The sequence below is a fragment of the Zootermopsis nevadensis genome, unplaced genomic scaffold, assembly GCF_977971745.1.
Source record: "Zootermopsis nevadensis isolate Lab colony 2312 unplaced genomic scaffold, Znev_1.0 Znev_ptg000008l, whole genome shotgun sequence".
Taxonomy (NCBI): domain Eukaryota; kingdom Metazoa; phylum Arthropoda; class Insecta; order Blattodea; family Termopsidae; genus Zootermopsis; species Zootermopsis nevadensis.
This window is the reverse complement of record NW_028259140.1, coordinates 11,261,232-11,282,539: the sequence shown is the minus strand read 5'-3', so window position 1 is coordinate 11,282,539 and position 21,308 is coordinate 11,261,232. Positions and strand designations below refer to the sequence as shown.

Here is a 21,308-nt window from a genome sequence, read left to right as displayed (position 1 = left end):
AAAAGTAAATGCAAAGCGCCCACGATGTTTGCTTTATGCACGTGGAACGAATATGAGAAATATTAGATTCAAGCTTCCTACGTCGGTGAGGATGACGGTGTTGGTCTTTGAGGTTGATAATGCCGTGTGGACGCGTAGGTTGGTGCCCACAAGTCCAAACGGCATTATTACCTTAAAGACCAACAACATAGAACATGAGAAATTTTGTGCACTGCATTTAACCACCTTAAATTATGATGCCTTCCCCATGAAAACACCAAGACTGCTCCCGAGGGAATTTGTCACCCACTGGGCTAGGCCACCTCAGGGGACTACGTCCCATGGGGACATTCCCATTTAAAATTCTCCTGTGGCCCCTCCAAATTGAACTGGAAACCATGGACTTTCCCTAGCATATTGGCTTACTGGGGCCTAGACCCTGGTCTAGCTTGTCCAGGGGCTCTTCCCCACGGGTTTCCTGCTCCGTCGTCCGTAAGAAACCAGGTAAACTGCAAGGCTTCCACAATATGATAAGTGAGAACAGGGCGTTGCAATCTGAGTGTACTTCCGCCACAGGTCTTGTCTGATCGGACATCCTTCACACTGGGCCATTGGGCCTGGACATTCACTACCTAGGGAACCCCAGGAATTTTCCGTCTGGCTTCAAACATGTGTTGACAAGCGCGTAGCTTTACAGACCTCAACTTTTTCCAGCGATTCTGCTTCCTGGGGCCACGCCTGTTTGTTTTCTTCACCAGAGGCTTCACCTCCCGTTATTCCGCCACCGGGCTTTCAAAATACACACCTAAGCCCTCCCTGGGCTTTCCTCCCGACCTGAGCATCCGGAGTCTTGACTAACCGGGCGAGGCCTCCCTGGGGCCTGGCATCTGTCGATGGTCCTGTGAATTTCATGCTCTGCCGTATTATAACTCAAACATTACTGATCGTATTTTCATGAAATTTTGTGTGGCGGTTGTGCCATTGCAGGCTTGTCCAAAGAAATACTTCTTAATTTCCTACTCAATAATACCATCGTGACGGATGCTCAAACTTGTAAAGTGTGGCTAATGACGCCATTAACTTTGATCATGATGTGAGCATGCAGTGCAACGTCATCACATTGTTATGACTGCAACCTTGGACCACTCTTTTTCGCACTGGCTTTGGAGACCACTGTTGTTGCATTTGTTTTGCCCTTGGTCGCCCTTGTGGTGTCATCGTCCGCGATGACATAAACACGATACCCGTCTCAACTCATGCAATAATTAGAAACTATCGATGTTTTGACTTGGAGACTACTCCCAACTCATCATATTTTACTCCTTTCGGTAGTACCAACGAGACGGCTATTCAAAGGAGAGGTGGGACCACGATGACGCCATTGTCCATGTTCCTGTTAGCACACGCGTTGACGTTATCACATAGTTGCCACAGTGGACTTGGATACCACTGATGCCCTGATGGCGTCATCACCAATGATGACGTCATATGATTGGATAACAGCAAATACTGTTTCTAATACATATTGCGCGATTTGTTCTGCAATTATGATTTCTGATGTCTGTCTGTATTTAATAAGGCTAATAGTATTGTATGGAAGAAAAACGAGGAAAGACTTAGAATATTTGAAAGGAAAATTTTAAGAAAGATATTTGGTCCTGTATGTGAAAATGGTGTTTGGAGGATAAGAAATAATGAAATATACAATCTATATAAAAGGAACCTGATATCGTTAAAATAATCAAGTTGTCAAAAGTATGATAGCTAGGACATACAGCCAGAATGGAAGAAAATCTACCTTGCAAGAAATTTACCTTCAACCAGTCTGAAGGCAATCGCAAATTAAGGTGGCTAGACTGTGTACTAAACGATATTAAAATCTTAAAAATTAAGGCCTGGTGGATGAAAGCACAAGAAAGAGATGAATGGAGGAGGGTTCTGCAAGAGTCCAAAGGGCTGTAGAGCCATCAGAAGAAGATGTCTGTCTGTCTGTCTGCGTTGTAAGCGGAAAACAATTTGGTGAATAGGTGACGTAACAATTCCAGGAAACTGTTAGCTATTCTACTAGTAATTGAAATCGCATTTGACTATGGACTCTGGGCATACATGACGGCTTCGTCGCCCATGATGATGTTGTGCTTGATAACGGCAACGACTGTGATAATTCCAGAATCAACAATGAGGGCCTGCATGGAGTTTGGTGTGAAGACATCTTTGGAATTTTATTGTACTCCAAAGAGCAGACCATTCTAATATTTTTATTGAACTACACAGACCGAGATGAGGACGCCAAGATAAATATTGACGTTAAAATGAATAATTATGATCAGTTAAAGCAGAAAACACATGTAATGAATACACGGTATGGGTAGGCCTAATATTGTAAGCTAAGATACAAAGTAATATGTACCAAATTACAAAGAGCAATTTTTTGTCTAAATAATATTTAAAACATAATTATTTTGAAAATTTATTGCAAAGCAAAGCTGTCGCTTTTAAAGGATGCAGATTTCTCAAGACGAAAATTATAACAAATAATCCTACGTTCGAACAAATCAGTAAGCCCGTATTTAATTATGTAAGCTGCAATATGCCTATAATGAAATCAAAGTACTGAGGACGAAGATGAAGATGATTCTCGAAACGTAGGTTTTTTTCTCAATTAAATTACCTGACACGCCTGGAAGACATAAAAACTTCCGATTATGCAAAATGCCTAGCCTGTAAGATATTTTTAAGATACTGACAGCCACAGGTCCAACTGCTTGGAACGTGTCTAAAGAAAATCTCAGCAGTTTCCAATATAGGATTTGACCTAAATCTCTGGAATATAATCCTCCAAAGAGTAGAAAAGTAGGAGGTCCCAAGAAACTACAGAAGGGCCAGTCTTAAACCTGAGGTTGAAAGACAAAGTGGCCTAATACCTTGCGTTATTGATTACCATTATAACATCAATCGACCAATCGGTCATTAAGTTATTAATAGATTAATCTTGACGACTAATGGCACATTCCTGAGAGTCCTAATTTACAACTATGAACCTACTGATACAAGAAGATTTTTCAATATTTATGTCCCAATAAAATTATATAACGCAAAAGACAAAGCGGAAAAGAACCACAGCTGTTTCGGCGTACTTCTGATAATTTTTAAGGACTTGGAAGATTAAAAAAAATATTGATGTGAGGGCATCACACGTGCACACACCATTTCCTTCTATTTTACCACTATTACCCCTTTGAACACGTAAATCTTTTAAATAATATATAAGGATTCAGTCCGTACCGCAAAGAAAACACGGAACTTCACCATTAAAAATACTAAATGGTTAGAACTTCTCAAAGAAGTAATTTATGTTTACACGGAAGTCATATGACACCAATAAATACAAACGCACACTTTCTGATTGTTAAAGCACCTGGTGCATATATTTACCATTTGGCTTCAAATGAGTAATAATTTCCAGAACAGCGATTATACAAAGTATTAACTATGATTAATTAACCACTCTAAACCTGTCAAATTTTATTATACCAAGTCTATTTAACCATTTCCAACGCTTGTAATTCCACTGCAGACAGATAAGTGTATAACACTGCAAAGTATAGTTCACGCGGGTTTGAAAACCCTTACATGAAACGACGAGGCATGTTTGTGATTTCTGACTAAAAAATGCGTTTTTTTCAAACTTAAGAACTGTAGACTTATTAGCGTTTTCATGGAAACGAAAAAGTGTTTCGGTAAAGTTCACCGATAACGCCTTCATGGCAAACAATTAACAGTCTGTAGGTTAGATATCACGATAAAGTGTTGGTAATTTATTTTTGAGAGCAGATTTCACGGGCAGAACAATGTCACTGAACAAGACTGCATTAACAAAGGTCCAAACTCAGGTACGGCACAAATTATTTTGTATTAAACAAAGTCTGAAGGTTTCTGACGGTGGGGCAACGCATTGTGCACATTTATTGTCTCAAACTTAATCTATCGCCTAAGTTGTTGTTGAAAAGCACGACATTTGACGTGTTCGTTCTATTTCCGTCTTCAGGCGACCCGTGGGGCGATAAAATCCTACCATATTAGGCATCCCTTTTTGAAATAATCTCAACTGAAGATGATGGGTAAATTTAATCTCTTACACTGAGAATCTTTAACAGCATTAGGTTGTTCTGTTTGTGAGCCCCGCAAAGAACAGGTAATGGACATCTCAGCCAATGGAAAGAGGAACGCTTTGGCTGGATGCTACGACATGTTCTAGAAAAGCTGCATAACTTGTAATTATTGCTTACTGGCAGATGCCTCTGGGCCACGTCAGCGAAAATATCGTGCTCTATCGCTGTGCACCCCCAAGGTCGTCTGTCTGCTGCGTGCAGTTCTGTTCTGTTCTTGCCTTCAACACGTATTTTCCAGCAATGCACAGAATGTGCGTCGATGCAACCTAGATGTCGCTCGTTTTTCTGATGAAACACTTTCCTAAACCTCAAAATCTTACAGTTGGAATTTGGATACTGACAAACCAGAAATTTAAAATTTCGTTTTGTTTTAATGAGCGATTTGTTCAGTTATGTTCAGGGAATTAAGACAAAAGAGATCTCATATTTCCAGTTGAAAGTTTCTGAAGTTCTTTGCTGGTGCTGTACTTCAGAGTTGTGTTCTAGCGCTGAGAGTGACGAGTAAGCTTTAATTTACAAAAGCAGTACTTAAGAATAAAGAGGATATAGCTTTCAGTTCTTCAGTGACCCAGAATAATAATTGTTTAAATATAATTAGCTCCTAAAAACGTAATGTTGGAATTAAGGTTATAATCAAAGTCTCTCTATCATATTCGTGCATGAATTTACATACATATATACAGTGCATTCCTCAGTTCAAAGTTACCTTCTTATACTAAGATTTGCTTTTGTAGTAATTGTGAGTTATTTTAATGTTTGTTTTAGCTGCCTTCTTTACGTATTTAATCATTAATTGGTACAGAATAGAGTCCTTCATGAGAACCTGATAGTCGCTCAACTGATCAAGAAATTCTCGGCCTTGAATGAAACTATTCATTGCCATAATCACAAGATGCACCCATGTCGTAGATTTACGGCATGTAAAAGGACCTTACGAGCATGATACGAGATGTAATATTTGTGGTTTTCACAGCGGTGAGTATGAAGATTTCTGTCTTCTGGGTTGTTGCGTCGTGTAGTCTGGTCGATGTTTACCAACGTTTCAGAGGTCATACTGCCTCCATCATCAAATACTTTCGCGGGCCGGATTACAAGTGGTCGCGGGCCGCCAGTTGGACGACGCTGAGTTATACAATGCAGAAGTTAAAGAACAACATCTGATCAAGATTTCAGAAATTCTGCAACTTTTGAATACCTGAATGATAACAACGACGATAACATCGGTGAATGTGAAAATATTAAAGATAATATACAAATTTCAACCAAAGAGAATCTAGAATTTTCCAAGAATATCACTGTTTTTACTGCACAAAAACGGTATCCAACATTCTCCTCTCTATGTAGACGAAATCAATAGACATCAACAGTGTGGATTTCGATGTAATGGATCGACTGCTGATGAGATATTTTGCATTCGTAAGACGGCGGGGGAAAATTGTAGCAGAAAGAACATTACATCAGCTATTTACAGACTTCTAGTAAGAACATTTTTCAGTTAGTAACTAATAAATACGACATTCTTATTGAATTCTGTAAACAATGAAACTAGTTGGGCAATTAAAATTCTTTTAAAAGATGCATTTAGTAAAACGCATCTTGCTAAAAATTTGTCTGATGCAGTTCCTATTCATAATGGTCTGAAACAAAGACATGCTTTATCATCAATTATTTTAAACTTTTCTTCAGTATACACCATCCAGAATGCGCAGGAGGACAAAGGAGGCTTGGAATTGAAGGAGAATCGCCAGCTTCTAGTGCATGCTGTTTATGTTAATTTATTGAGGGAACACATAGTTATCATGAAGAAAAACACAGAAGCTCTTTTATATTCTAGTAAGGAAGATGGCAGAGAAAACTAAGAATTGTTGTATTCATGTCACGTCACCAGACAACAGCACAAAATCATTAGGCGTTTATGCAGGTAGCTAATGAATCCTTTGACAATGTGGCAACGTTTAAATAGGCCTATTTGTGAACGACGGTAACAAATAAAATGGTAAAATTTGGGATTTTCACGGCGGCGAGTCCGAAGATGGCTATCTTCTGGGCATTCGTGTCGTGTAGTCTGGTAGACTACACGGCGTTACGACCCAAACTTGTGTTGACGAAGAAGGTAATAGTAAACTAAATTTGTAAAATATATTCTACAAGGATTAGATTCTCTCATGTCCCTGTCTGCTATCTAAATTCGTAAAGATTAATATAACTGGGATACTGGGAACGACCCGTTCTTCAAGTTCCTGAGCACTGCAGGTCCACAACTTTCGTTGGCTTTGATCTATAGACATTCGGTAGGACTCCTTGGACGAGGGATCGGCCCGTCGCAAGGCCTCTACCTGTACACAGGACAGCACAACACAGACATCCAAGGCTTGAGTGGGATTCGAACCCACGGTCCCAGTGACCAAGCGGCACAAGGCCCACGCGACCACTGTGACCCCAAAGATTAATTTAAACGTTACTATAATCGTAAGTGATACTTTCTTCGTGGTCCCTCACGTAAAGGAATTATCACATGAACTACCCTTTTGATTATTCACGTTTCTTACATTGCATTTGTTTACATTCGCTTTATACTTATTCCGAACGAAGCTTACTTCATCCGGTGGGCGGCGTCACATAAGGGGAAATGGAAGAAGAGGAGAGGATGCTGGTAGTTTATTTCCGTTTTGTGCGTAATGTATCAAAACAATTTTATGGACTCTATTTATGTTACGATATCAGACAACCAAACTACCATTCTCCAATGTCTGTAAGTTCGTCTTTATGGTGTTGTTCTGCTTTGGTAGATGCACCAACGAAGAGGCAGAAATGACCAGTTGAATGCACCATCAAACTATAAAAATTACCTTTCAGGTATCTTACAATTCGCCTTCAATTCTTAATAAGCAAACTTTACCATCGTTTCAGAGGTCCTTGGTGCTGCCATCATCAGGTCGATTACAAAAGAAATTTGAAACATTGGTAAATGTCTACCAGACAACACGGTGCTACAATTGAGAAAAAAGCCATCATCCGTGATGTAACTTCCTTAGCAAATAAGGAAGACTTTCAAATCAGAACGTTTAATGTTACGTATCTCCGGAGTTTCCCTATCTAATCCTAGAAACAAATAAATTCCCTACCACTGATAAAACGTACAAGTTTTGGTCTTCATTTAGATTATGAGACAAAGCACGACCATAAACGAGAGACTAATATTTAACATGAAATTGAACCGTACGTCTACATTCCAAAATCTCTTCGATTTTCATGGGCCTACATTATGGTTCCTGTATTAATTTATTGCTGACACAAATTTACGAATATAAACATAATCACACTAAACAAATATAATAAAACACATACACTGAACTTCATTCAATCAATAATATTTCCACTTATATATTTCGTTAATATTTACGATGTAAGAAGTTAAAACAAATTAAATAAATACTGGCTGTTAGGGCCACTGTTTGATACGCGTGCAGCCATAAGTGGACTCCTCATTAAGCCTACATCTTCATGGCATGGTGCTTAATTAAGCTACAGATTTAATGAGGTTCATATTTTGTGCCATGAGTCTAGGCTATAGGATTTTCATAGCTTAATAATTACCAGCATACATGTTTAGGCCTAGTTTCTGTGTTTAGTTCTTACGCTACTCACAGACTGTAATAACCACAGAAATTAAATCGAATTTAGGCTTACGTCAACTGAAAAAGCTGAATGTAACAATATTCATTAGTTGTCTATTAAACATATTTTAATTTGTAAAGGAACAAGATTATTTATAGTATTTATAGGCCAACTGAATGTACCATATGTGACAAACAACTAGAGCGAGATTTGTCTGCAGTGGGCCACACTGCTGGAGGTGTAAGGACTGTTACATTCCGTTGAATATACACTACTTCAATGAACATAGTATCATATATCAATTGCTATTTGCAGTCTTACCTTGCTATCCAGATCTTCACGTCGGCAAGACACATCACCACTAACTACAACAGTCACGTACAAAAACATGATTCTTGTTCTAGTACCGATTTGAAAATAACAGAGCCATGCTGCTGCACCGTATTGGAAATAAACAACAAAACAATTGACAGTTGTAAAGCGTCCAGACACCCCCCTCCGCTCGATTTAATTCATACTGACAACCACATAACCACATCATGATGTAAAGATCACCTTTATTTTTACAATAACGGTAACGTACGATCAAAGAATTTAGTCTTTAAACATTCTTATTCAAGAGAAACGTTTCTGGGCTCCTTGGAATTAACGTTCCAATGCTACACACACAAACAATAACGTCAGTAAATTGAGCACTGCTGGTTGCGTCACAGCAGTTCACAGGCTGAGCTACAAGAGCGCCTCACAGCGGGTAAAACGCGCAGGAAGCAAAATTAACATTTTTGTTTTCGATCTCACTGCGGCAGGGAAGGAAGTTACAAGGAGCCTACCGCATAAAACCGATGTTTCTTAACCGAATAGAGGCTGTGTGTCCACGCTGCTTTCCACATTTCACTCAGAACAGCTCACGGTATTTTAAAAATTACGCGTACAAGATATAACGATTCGCAACTCGAGGTGTAACGAACTCTTCCGAACATTTCCGAAGTCTCTCTATTGATCTATCCGCCCAAAACATTGGATGTAGGTGTTGTAGGGGACGGGGTCGCGAATTTTGGGGTTGGGAAGTTGAGGGAGAGACAACATTTGCCTCCCGTGTCCTAAATACTTCTTGCGTACAGTCTCAGACATTACGAGGTCACTAAGTGACTCACTGACCGAGCAACCAACCGACCTTCCCACGACGGGATATTTTCTCGGTTGTCGGTACATTCTAGACTATTCGAAAGTTCGTCTGTACTTCTAGGTCGTTCATAACCGTCGTCACACAAGGCCGTTAATAAGCTTTATCCTGGACTAGTTCCGAGCAGCTCCCAGTTTAACAACCCACTTCTACGAATTTATCTAAGTTTTGTTTCAATACTGTCCTCTCAGATTCTACACATTTTCCCAAATTCTCTCTCTCCATGAGGTTCCACAACCATAATTCTGAAATAGTGTCTTTCTATAATGCATGCTGCATGTCCTATCCATCCACCTCTTGGCTTAATAGATTGTAAAATATTACTAAGTAGGATTTGAGGTTTTCACAGCGGTGAGTCTGAAGTTGGCTGTCTTCTGGGTTGTAGCGCCGTGTAGTCTGGTAGAAGTTTACCAATGTTTCAGAGGCTCTTGCTGCCTCCATCATCAGGGCGTCATCGTATGGTGCTACAACCCAGAATATAGCCATCTTCCAGATTCTTACTGTTCAGAAACCAAAAAGCATAAGTAACAAAAGTTATTATAGACAAAAAATAGTTTTATTTAGCCTTACGAAATTACCATGGAAAGCAAGTTAAGTAGAAAATGTGTTTTACGAAAAAGTTTATTTTTATTTGTACAATAAAACAGTTTCAGCAATATTAAAAATGTACGCCCTAGAAAACGAAAACATCAATGCTACTGACTTACACTCTCTGGTATGTAATTTTATTTGTTTCCCTATTATTTAGTCACTGGCTGAAGCAAATAATCGATTTGGAACATGCAAATACTAAGATGAAGTTCAGTTATCACGCATTGCTGGAGATTTTAAAATTATTTTGGCGTGAGAGTTTTGACAAACTAAACATTTCTTACGGACGTGGAAAACAAGGCTTGATGTCAGCTAACGAGCTCTGCCCTAGTCAGCGTATAATTCACATCTTAGCGAACACGTGCGTCTCATTCTGCTCGTTCCCTTGACTTTTCAACTAAGGCTTTCCCCCATTTATACATGTCTTACACAATTCATCTTTCGCGATCTAATCACACTAGGTGAAGATGCCATGGTAATAGCACGACATTAACCTGTAACTTCACTCGGGATAATTCTGTTGTCGTTAGGGGCAGTTTTCCAAGCTTCTCATTATTTACCGTTTGGTTTTTAGACGACGTGGATTACCTCACAATCGCAAAATCCACTGTCAATTTAAATCAACGCTACAACTTTTCTCTGCAATGCACGAAACCAAATAATGACAGAGGGGAATTCCAGGCAGGAATTTTATAATTTACAGTTAGTCCCAAGTATTCAAGTTCCCACATGTTAATAATTTACATTATCCAATCCGTATGTAGGTATGTACGGATTAGATACAACCCCGGATATATATAAAACACTAGATAATAAGTGCCTAAAAAAATATTTTGAAGTACTGAGCCTGTCTCTCTCCCCCCCCCCCCCCCAAAAGTATCACCTCATTCCACAGGATAAAGACGCTTGCTGTTTCACGCAAAGTAGGCCTGATGTTGTCATAGGCAATGAAGATAATGATTTTATCACTTAATTTACAAGAAGAAAGTAGCACATTTACAGACAAATAAATACTGCGTAATTTAAAAAAAATTATAACACAGTTTGATTTATTCACTTACGAATACGTTATATCATATTCACTGTCTTGAAAGGACGAGTTGTGTTCGAGATATGGCTCAGACGATCTTGATCGGTTTAAAGTTGTGACACATAGCCCCGTGTTGCCCGCAGGGCATGGTGGCCGTTATGAGGAGGGCCTCGCCTCTTTGTGAGGATGATATAGCTACATCATTTGTGTCATTGTGCAGAACTGTCATCTAAAACAGGGTGTGGTCGAATCAGGTTCCCTGTTCAGTGTTATTTATCACACTTCCACGCTGTCACGTGATGCCTCAAGTGTGAGGGGGCCCAGGTCTTTTCAAAAATTTTGAATCTTGTTGCAGCAGCAGGACATGGGGGGACTGCTCTATTACGTTTCATAATTTGACAAAAGAATTCAGGCCTTTAAGTACATTCCTCTACACGCCTACCGTCAAAATGACGAAGCTAATCCTCTATGGATTCGGAATAAATTAGTTATAAAAATTCATAAGCAGAATTTAATTTTTGCCAGAACTGAAGAACACTTACTAGCACTTTACATGTCGACAAGAAGAGTAGGCTATTATGATAGCCTATTGCTAGGTCTGTATTTACCAAATCTAGAAATATTTCTGATAAGAACATATAATTTTATGTACAGTTCTTCACAACCTATACTGTATATTCCTGTTAATAATTATAATAGAATAACGAGTGTTGTTTTCTTCAATTCAATTCATTTATTTAAGTGCTTGACAACAGCCAAAAAGGCCAATAACAGCCAAGTACTAAACCAAAGTACAGGATAAAATATAATAAGTAATTAATTTATTTCAATAAGAATAAAAGTAAAACAAACAAATGAAATTAAATATATAAATGTACATTATTAATAATAATAATACTTAGATTCATTCACAAATAAATGGGCTAATACGATACCTAAGTAATATAATTCAATTTAATAATTCTAAATAAAATAAATAATACTACATAATAATAATAGTTAAATTTGGGTAACCATTTGGGTAACCATGAAGATGGACAGACAGACACTACGCTTACTTTATGCAGACTGCGAAGACGCAAAACTAAGGATTTAAAAAAAATACGTATGTATTTTTGTATACGTATAGAAGAAACATTTTAGAACAGAGATAAAAAATACGAAACAACAATTGCAAGGAGAGTCAAGCAGTGAGAAACATCAACGTTTGTACATCACACTGAGCTATTAATTCGATTAAGACGTTTTGGACAGTAGCAGTTAAACCGACTGCTTTCAAGTTCGATGGTATATTTTGGAACATCTTTATGATCCTAAGGGAATTTCTTACCTGTTGTCTATTTAAGTAAATACTGAGCACAATGGAGTTATTCAGTCAGGAAATTAATCATCTGTATGAACTAGGCAGTTGCTTTATTTCTAGCCACCCGACGCGTGCGTCTGTCGTCTTCGTCCTACTTCACAAGGACCTCGGCGCTCAAAGGCACAAACATACCAAACAAGTCGATATGGAAGTCGCGTTGCTAGGGAGACGATTCTTAGACAGCGCCTGCCAGATCAATGGAGTGGCAGAACAAAACCCTCGCGACGAATCATCCAGGTGGCACAGATTTTGGGATTTGTCATCATTAACAACACCTATCTCTGCTGTAATAATGCCAGTTATCGAACACCCGAGACATAATTAAATTTAACAAGGTAAAATATCCTTGTTACCAATTCAGCTTCTCGCAGAGGTCTACTGAAGAGCCTTTATCATCGTATTACGATGGTTATTGGTAATTGTGCATGTCTCGAATAAACGTTTGATAATTTTATGCAGGAAGCAATGTATGGCTGCCCAGTAATCAAACGGAAATCATAAAACTGACGCAAAGAAGTTAGGGTATGTCCATCCAACGTTCTGTTCATATGCTTTATCTGCGAAACTATTTGACCAATTTTTATAAAATTTGGCGCTTTTGATCTACACTTAAAATTTTAGAGCTTATTTAATTTTGGTCCTTATCGATCTAACACAACCTCTACCTCTAGCAGAAATCAATTTTGGCCAAAAGTTGTTCATTGTGCAAAACCTTTTGTGAACAGGACATAAAATCAAGATCCAGAACTTTTACACCGAGCATTTTTCGATTCGATAAATATCGAAATACAAAGGAAGACAATGAAGAAATTATGAAATATGAATAGCTCCAGGAATGCATTTATATACTCTGTAGACTATAACGGCATAAAATATGGTTCATTTCTTTACGTACGCGTACGGTGGATAAAATACTAGTTACGATAAGTGGCAAAAAAGTTAATAACGATAACCTGTTAATTTGTTTAATGTACAAATCAATATTATTGAATGAATATATATTCTTTCAATAAAATTATTAAGTCGCGTGAACAGCTAGGCTATAGAACTGGTGATTAGCAAGAAATAGATAAATACGTTTGTTAAGGTGAAGGAGTAGACATATTTTACGTATACAGGATTAAGTTAGCGAGATTACATATTTGATGATATAAAGAATAAATTGATGTTAGTTATCAAGCTATAGAAATCTATAGCCTATCTGCTCTAAACAGTGTCCAATGACGTACGCAGTCTGAGACATAGCATACTCTTGTCTGTATTTATACATTCAACTAAGTTCAGTAAAGATTGTAAAGTTGTATTACAATTTGTTTTATTGTTTCTTCTTATTTGTTTGCCTGGTTGGCTTTGAAGTTCCTTCAGTGCTTCAAATCTGGCCTATGGATTTATTAATGAAGAACTAATGGGCTCTGCGTTCCAAAGTAGTTTTGATAAAACTCATAGATATTACACAGTGACGTATTATTTCTCTTCACACTTCGTTAAATTTATCTTAGGTTTAAAGACATTTCTAATATACGCTGAAGATCCTAATTCTACCTACAGCCTATCTTATATTCACATTTTTATATTCATAGACGATATAATTGGACATCAATTTAAACTTCGTTTATCTAAAGCAGAACTTATAACGAATTCTTCTCGGGCTGACAACCGTGTAAGGTGGTTTAATGGAGAAAAAAACCAACGTTTCTAGAAACATCTTTGTCCTCGTCGTGAGGACGAGGACAAAGATGGTTCTTAAAAAGTTGGCATTTTCTTCATTAAACATCTACCAGACTACACGGCGCAACAACCCAGAAGACAGAAATCTCCATTTTACACGGCTGGTAGCCCGAGAAGAATTAATTACACTTAGTACCGTAAAAACTTCCGGTCATGCAAAATGCCTAACCTTTAAGATACGGGCTACCTAAATTGTCTAATGATGCCGATATTGAGAGAATTACAGAGATTATAACAATGTATTATACTCAGACACCGCGAAAGCTTCAGAAAATACGTACGTTTCATACAAACGATTTAGAATCTTACAGCTTCACAATAAATGTATGGTGCTATGATTTAAGATTATGAACCTCAAGTTCCCTATGATATTTGGGCCTACGTCTGACAGGGTTTTTTGGTACTTATTACGAACAAAATTTGGAGGAGTGCTTATAATATGTATCAAATTGCATATAAGCCTGAAAACGTACAACAGATAATTATTCAAGTCGCCTATAAGGAAGAAATTTTGCAATCCCAAATGACAAAGCAAAACCTTTTGTGTGACAGTTTCCAGAAGTACATATTTCACATTTACATTTCTGCCACTTCAGGAATAAATATTGGAAGATTAAAAATAATAAAACTTAACATTGACAAATCTATAATTGCATCTTTCAGACGTCGGTAGGCTGTTCATTTAATTATTCTATCAATCGCGTGTTAATTTTTCATACTGGCTGTATAAAACATTTTGGTGTTATGTTAGATAATAAATTGCATTTTCCTTGTGTTAATTTTGTATATTATTAGACACTAAGGACATTGGGGTTTGCTCGTTACATTACATAATACACATTATCTTTATATAGGCCAGAAGGTCTGTATATCGTTTTAATTAGGTAAACACTAGAGTATGTCTCTGCTCTATGGAACAAGCTTACATTGACTGACTCCAACGGAACAGAACATATGCAAATGCAATTAGACAATTCCTATTATTAAATTTTTCAATTTTATATTTTACGTAATTTAAATTTAATTTTAAATCTTTTAAATTTTAGATAATTTTATTCTAGACAACATATCGATTCCTTATTTCTTATTAATGTTTTCAAGGGCACAATAAATTGCCGTGCTTTAATGGACACTGTATTAATGAATTATTTATTTTCAGTGTGAGCAGTTCAATAAAACATATTCCTTTATCTAGCTGTGCCATCGCTGCAAAGTCCATATCTCCATTCTGGTCAGTTCTCTAAAGTGTGCTTTATGTATGTTGTTTATTACACCTGCAGTATTCATTCTTCGGTTTATTTAATTAAACTTTGTGACCTACGTAATCTAATACGTTGACATCGTTTGCGTTAGAACTGTCTTCTCATGCCTCTATCGTTTAAACCTTAGACATTATTATTCAAATAACTTAAAGAAAAACTTTCCGCCGTTAAAACCTCAAATCCTACAAAGAAAATATGTTCATTAATCAAACTACTTGGGGAGCTTCAGGCATCCCACGTAATGTTATTAACGGAATCACAACATTTTCATAATGGACATGATGCACTCGAGAACTGAATACGTGGACCACCAGGAGAACCACCTTCATTCCCAGTGGCATTACACGGAAGTTTAGTAATATTACTTTAGAATTTTGAAAAATAATAAATGGTTAGAAATAATCAAAGGTCTTTCATGTGATCATAAACGAAATGCACATCTTAATGCAAGACGCAGTCAATCAACGTTTATCATTGCATCATCGTAGATAAGTGTAAAAACTTACGTTTCATAATAAACATCATACTTGGTAATCATCTTTACGTTCATGAACACACCTGTGCGCTACAAAACCTCCCGATGAATGAATAATATATTCAGATTCATTTTTAAACGTATTATGCCATTATAAATAGCCCATTTCTTCTTTACATCACAGCATAACATATACATACAAATTTATATAAACGCCTGATAACTTTAGTTATTTAGGATTAACAAGAAAATGAATAAAATTTATGAGGAGGACATCTTAATTTGTACGCTATCATAAAATATAATTAAAGTGATCACGTAAAAGAAGATGTAATAGGCGGTTCATATAGCACGCAAACGGAGATGAGAAATTAATACGAAACTCGAATCAGTTGTTAAAATGAGGCCACTTGGGAGACATACGTGCTGACAGGAGGATAACATTAAAATGGATGTTAAAAATAGGGTGGGAGGGTACTGTCGTGGTTCAGGGTCCAGTGGCGGACTCTTGCAAACACGGCAATAAATACTCGGCTTCCTGAGCGACTATCATGTTACCAAAAAGGAGCCTTCTGCATCAAGGTGTCCAATTTAAAATTATTCTTAAGATGACAAAATTCCTTGTTGCTTTGGACCGCAAGCTTTACCGCCAAATTATGTCCATTGTATTAGTCCACTACCAAGTCTCTGAAGGGGAATGTTGTCGCGGTGTTCCTTAACCAAAAGTTAGTATCATTTCTTGTTTCATCCAACCCCAAAAATACAGTTTCTGTAGATAAAAACCCAATTGAGATAATTAAGTCCCTGGGAACTGACTTGATGGAGAAAAACCCTTATTGAGAAACTGATAGTTGGTCATCTAGTCAAACTCGTGGGTTTTTTTGCGATGTTTTCAAACATCATACAAACAAGTCTTGTCATTATTAAATGGTGTTCACAAAAACGTTAAGCAAAGAACAAACTCATACATTGCATTAAAATATTATTTTTTAACTACTTAATAATCTTTTATTGAGAAACATTCTCAAAAAAAAAAGAATTAAATCTAAAAATAAGTTAATTGCTGCTTTGTTAATATTACATCAGCCTGACGTCTGTTAACAGTGACAAGGAAACATCACGAGAGGTTAACTTCGTGAAAGAATGAGGCAAGTTCTAATTAGCAATGAAACACGATTATATAGTTGCTAGCTAAACGATGAAGGTTTTAGAATGACGCGGTGTGAATTAGGGGTTCAGACATCCCTCGCCAGGAAATGTTTACGTTGATATTAAAAATATTTATTTTGGCGCCACAGCCTCTAGTTAGACATAAGTGTGACTATAAAAGGATCTAACATTTATGATAGCAACAACTGATTTTCTAATCGATACAAAATTCTCCCTTAAAAAAGTCCCGAGGGATGTTGATTTCTGGACATGCGGAAGACCAAGACGAAGATGAAAGAATGATATAAAAATGATTTTTTTTAAAACCGATTTTGATAATGTGGAACAGAATCTGGTCTTATAGGCGCTGGAAAGAGAGTTTTGCAAAGCTGTGCAACTGGTACGTCACTTGTTACAGGCCTTTCAAGTCCACGTGGACGAACCTGACGAGGGTCTACGAACTCTACGGATGCATTCCACAATGAAAACTGGGAACAAAATTTCGCAACCGGTAGATGTGGGTCCTTGTTGCATACAGAGCGCGCCGGACCGTTAGGGATGCTGATGCTGAAAAGAGTGGGCGCGGGGGATTGTGGGTAGGGTGGAGGAGCTGTGAGCGAGCGAGTAGCATCGGCCGGTCTCCACGTGCACTGCTCAGTGCACTGGCTACACAGCCATCGGCTGTTTGTTTCTCTTCGAAAACCCAACATTTACCCCTCACTGGGCGCATCCCTTTGTCCCTTACACGTTTGCTGCTAGTCTTTATAGTGTGAATTAATAGACAACTACGTAATTAAGTACGTATCTGCCTGCTAACTGCTTAAACAACACCCAACAAACTTTGCTCCCTGCCTAATAAGCAAAGTATGGATTACAGACAGTGGAAAATGGAATCTAGCATATCAACATCCTAACTATATAATTACATGACATAATTCAATTGAAAAACAAATATAGTGCAGTGTGTCATGGCAAACGCACATACATACGTACGTGTGTGCGTATGTGTATGCATGTATGAGTGCGTGCGTGCGTGCGTGTATGTACGTATGCTGAGGAAACAGGACCTAGAAAGACATATTTCCTGATGCTGGAATCTACTATGACTGAAAGGTGATTAACATGACACACTGTTATTGTGCCTGCAACAAGCGATACAAAGTTTTTCAGTGTTTCAGGGAGAAATTGTAGAAAATAGAATTCAGGCCTGCGTAATCCACTCGCGTTTCAACTTAACTCTTAGCCGTAAAGCTCTAAAAAAAGAAAATCAGTGACCGGATGTGAGACACGAACGTATCGTGGCAGTTTAATGTTTCCAACTCAAAATAAAATCTGCAGAGCAAAAAAATAAAAAGAAGATCCACCTACTACACGACTTCATGGCAGACAGGTTTTGATTATACTCCAAGACACGGCGATGGACGTGGGATGGGGGCCAGGGTGGAGAAGGGGCAGCTTAATGCAACTGGTCAGCAGCTTGCTTGGCCTACCCACCCCCTACCCAGCCTCCGTTATTTTTTTTTAATTCTAGTTCCGGTGCATGTGTACACTTGTACAGTCACGTGTAGAAGTAATTACACCTCAGCAGCAATAAGCCAATGTCTCGCGTCCGGCACTTTATCAACATGTCTGTTGGCGGGCTTTTGTGACGACGTGACGAAACCCATGTGTTCTATTTACCACAGTGTTAATTCAGTTCTTGCCTATGATTAATACGTTTTTTTGTCGACTTTATTTTCACCAACTTCTTTGTATTCATCCTTTCTCATCCTTCCCCTCGTCTCTCATTTTATCCTCCTGTTCTCATCTGGTGGAAGCCGCGCCCAGAGCCACTGCATCCACAGCAAAGAAGTACCGTCCTGGAACTGAACACGAGCGTTCGCAGAAAGAAGCCTTCGCGTATTTTAGATACTGACTGACATTCAGTTGCGTTAGGGTTTGCAAAGTTCCATCATTGCGATAGCAAAAGCCAGCCACTGGATTTTATCCTGTACATGTGTTCATATATAATTTCTTCTCACACATTGGCCTTTCAAGGTGAATACTTTTCGGAATATTTTACACCTATTTCTTGTTTTTATGTGTGTCAGGAGAGCTAAATTCCCGGATCTTGTTTCATGTCACAATCTTTTTGCGCAGATCCAGTGTATGCCATATGGAACAGAGTGGTGGTACGTGCAGAGAGCCTTATTACCGAAGGTGGATTGTAAAGCTTCCCCCCAACCGCTGCTGCAGTGACTTGCAGAAATCCTGTTCTGCAAACATCGCAAATTTCGGTTGCTGCAGAACCTCTTTATACACGAATCCGCTTTGCACTGTAAGTACACACACGTCATGTCATTTCACGACTCTGTGTCAACTGGTACATCCTAGGGTCAATTGCAGATGCTAAATAACTCCAAACTGCAAATGGGAGAATTTGTTGTCAGGAAAAGACCATTCATTAATTTATTCACGTAATTTAATGACACTGTTACAACTGCAGAGATCATTTAGTTGTCAAACAAGATAGAGATATGATCATGGAACGGCTTTAAAAATAAAGCGACAGGGCCTGTTTGACGGATAACACTGGTACATTCGTCTAGCAAAACTGAGGAAAACCATTCAGTTGGTATAACTGCCAGGATTCGAACCACGTACCTGCCGAATTCATGCTGCAGCTGTAGTAAAGGTAGTGGTATTTTCATGGTACACCGAGTAAAACCACGATACACTTGTTTTGATACTACGACTTTCTGGTCGGTTTCACTGCTCAGGTGATTATGAACTGTTATAATTCCTTCTGTTGAAGTTTGGGTTGTAATCGGAGAGATATCACTTGTAGAATTGTCACGAAGACCGAATAGCTGCAGCATTCAGAGTGAGAAGGGATGGGCGATTAATTAGTACCCAGAAGGCTGAAGGGACTTGCTAGGCTGGATGCGAAGCGCTAATTACTTTCACCAAACCCTTGCGTTATTTCGACTTGAGAGAAAAGGCCAGAAACATTTAGCACGTCGCGTTACCATGGGAACGGACACGTGCATATATCGGATAACTCATCAATCCGCTTCGTTTCTTTCTTAAACCAGTACGCCAAAACAGCCCGTTAATAATGGCGGAAGGATCTAAGAGAGTAAACACACATAATCATAAATTCTATCCCACAGCGGCCAAAATCCATTAACAGCTTATCATGGCAATAGTTGTATATAATAACTGGTCAGGATTTGAGGTTTTCATGGCTGTGAGCACAAAAATGTAGCCGTTCTGTGGGTTGTAGTGCCGTGTAGTCTAGTAGATGTTTACTGACGTTTCAGGGCCCTGATGATGGAGGCAGCAAGCACCTCTGAACCGTCAGTAAACTCCTACCAGACTACACGGTGCTATAACCCAGAAAACAGCTCCATCTTAGTTATATAAACACACACAAAATAAATATTATCCAATTAGACCCAAAATACCTTAAGAGGTGATGATCACCTAACAACCATTCTTCCCAAAACGTTGCTTATTATATAGATAAACTATTTGTTCTCTGTGTGTTCTTTTTAAGTTTTAATGTGGGATTTATGCTACCCACTAACGTACAGTTGGAAAAACTGAGATGCGAAATATTTTTTTAATTAGATCTATGAATGTGCTCTTGGTGTTTAATTTTCTCCACTCGAAACAAAATATTTACTATCTCATAGTATGTACCGTGAGTGTTCATCACAGCTGCAACAGAAGCTCACATCCGATTAGAATATATTTATGAATTAATAATCACGATAGTCATATTTTTACCTGCGTCTTGTTTTAGAAACTCCGTATAGTCTACACATCAGCACTAGTTCGAGGAAGGTCGTGGAGATCCCGAGATAAAATCTCGGCTCGGATACGGGATATCATTACTGATATTTTCCGTCTTTTTCCTCAGTATCTCAATTCAAATGCCGGGATGGTGTATTAAATAGGTCACGACAGCTTCTCTTTCACATTCTTCCAAATTCATTATTCGGCGCTAAATAGTCTGTGCTACTAAAAGGGTCAAGACGTGTGTTCAGGTCACCTCTGGAAACAAATCTTCGTTTTTTATATCATGTGGGGGGAGGTGAACGGCAGAGAAATTCTAGATGCAGCAGAGAAGAAACAGCTTCCAACATTTTTACTTACAAGGATTTAAAGTCTGGCTATTCAGCCTAAGAATAGTCATGTACTCTATGGCCTCTTTCCATTAAAAATTTCCAACCGAAGCGCATAACTTTCTAGTTTTTACTATACGTGCTACGAGAACAGTCCATCATTAAGTTTAAAATGACGCGAAGTGATTATTCGCGATTGTTAACACACCAAGCTGGTCAGAGGAAAATTAAGTGACCTACATTTTGAAAAACGTATTCTCTCTTCACCAGATAAAACCTTCGCCTTCACAGAACACGCGCTTCCCACGTGAATAGTATATCTGCACAGAGTATGAGAGACATACTACACTTTACGTCCCAGCCAACGAAGATCTGGTAATTTAATCATTTTTAAATGTTGGGTACAGGGAATAAAATTAAGCTTTTCTACGTACAATTTTCTATGCTCTGTTAATTCTCTCTATTCACTCCTAGACGCGTAGGTTTGTTATACCCTCAGGGAAAACTCTGATAGTAGCTTACAAGCTTAAACGCGTATGTTAACCAGGAAATGAATTAGTGAATAATCGTTCGAGTAACGAGCTTTATCGAACACCGTTGAAACGTAACTTAATTAGAAACGGTTTCTTTTTCTTCGTCTAGTACTAGA

At 38.2% G+C, this 21,308-nt stretch overlaps 2 long non-coding RNA genes across 3 annotated transcripts in view; one reads left to right on the top strand and one right to left on the bottom strand.

Moving 5' to 3' along the window:
- LOC110830193 (uncharacterized) overlaps positions 1-18,863 on the top strand; it is a 37,318-nt gene extending 18,455 nt beyond the window's left edge. The window contains exon 3 of the long non-coding RNA XR_002543194.2: positions 18,690-18,863. This is a non-coding gene — a long non-coding RNA (uncharacterized LOC110830193). The remainder of the gene's footprint in view (positions 1-18,689) is intronic.
- Positions 1-21,308, bottom strand: part of LOC110830188 (uncharacterized) — a 296,733-nt gene that overhangs the window by 211,463 nt on the left and 63,962 nt on the right. The gene's annotated exons all lie outside the window — the stretch shown is intronic.